The 1,037-nt window shown below is 52.8% G+C and overlaps 1 protein-coding gene across 1 annotated transcript in view; it reads right to left on the bottom strand.

The window, feature by feature from the left end:
- The window catches only part of LOC105886347 (sialic acid-binding Ig-like lectin 5), a 16,969-nt gene that overhangs the window by 15,004 nt on the left and 928 nt on the right, over positions 1-1,037 (bottom strand). The window lies entirely within an intron of this gene.

Here is a 1,037-nt window from a genome sequence, read left to right on the forward strand (position 1 = left end):
AAGGAGACAGAGAAAGAGAGATGGAGCCGACAGTCCCCATCCTTCCATCCTTCCCAGGATCCAGGGACATCTCCCTTTCTTCTCCAGGCTTGGTTTCATCTTGGAAACCAAGGCCTTGGTTGGGCCTTTACACTCTCAGTTACTGAACAAAAGTGTCTGACCCTCATATCTTGAGAAAAGGCTCAATATCTCACTACTTGGTTCCTGGACTTCATGGCAACAAGAAGACAGAGACCCCCGATGGCTTTGGGGAAAAGATTCAGCTAATGTGCCAGGAAGCAGGACTAAGGAGACTGGAGTGGAAGGCTAGAGAACCACAGGGCCCAGCTGCAAAAAGATGAGAGGGCCAAGGATTGGTCCAAGACTGTGCTGGGAGTCCAGCACTGGAAGGATAGGAGATGGGCAGGATCCAAAGTAACTCAGGGCTTGGCACAGAGAGGGGCTGTGCCATGCAGGAGAATGAACATGGGGCTGGGGGTCAGGGGGTGGGATGGTGGTAATTCTCATTCCTGTTCCTCCCAAATCTGATTCCTATTTCAAGCTCTTGTTCCCCAACACTGCTCTCAGGAGAGGACCTAGGGCTGATCCCAGCCCCCCAAAAGAGGATCTTCGCACCTGTGCCATTTCCGAGGATGCTGATGGTGAGGTTCTGTGGAGCATCTGGGACAGAAAGACATGGCTCCTGCTTCAGAGGTGAGGAGTGGATGGGCCTGGGCCAGAGGGCCCCATGGAAGGGCCATAGGAACCAGAAAGGCGGGGATGGCTGTCCTCCTGGCCTACTCATCACCCAGACTCTTACAGCTCACATCCACCCTCAAGTTTCCTCTGGTTTTCCTTCTCTTTCTCTTTTTCCCTCACACACACACACACACATACAGAGGTACACACACACACAGGTACACGCACACCCCACTCCCACTGCCCTTTCATATGAGACCCAACCATCCATCCCACCACTCACAGGTGACATTGAGCTGGATGGTTCTCTCTGTGGTCACATGAGAGTTTTGGAGTTTCACCTGACAGGTGAGGTTGGT

The sequence above is a fragment of the Otolemur garnettii genome, unplaced genomic scaffold (genome assembly GCF_000181295.1).
Source record: "Otolemur garnettii isolate 467f Iridium unplaced genomic scaffold, OtoGar3 scaffold00288, whole genome shotgun sequence".
NCBI lineage: Eukaryota > Metazoa > Chordata > Mammalia > Primates > Galagidae > Otolemur > Otolemur garnettii.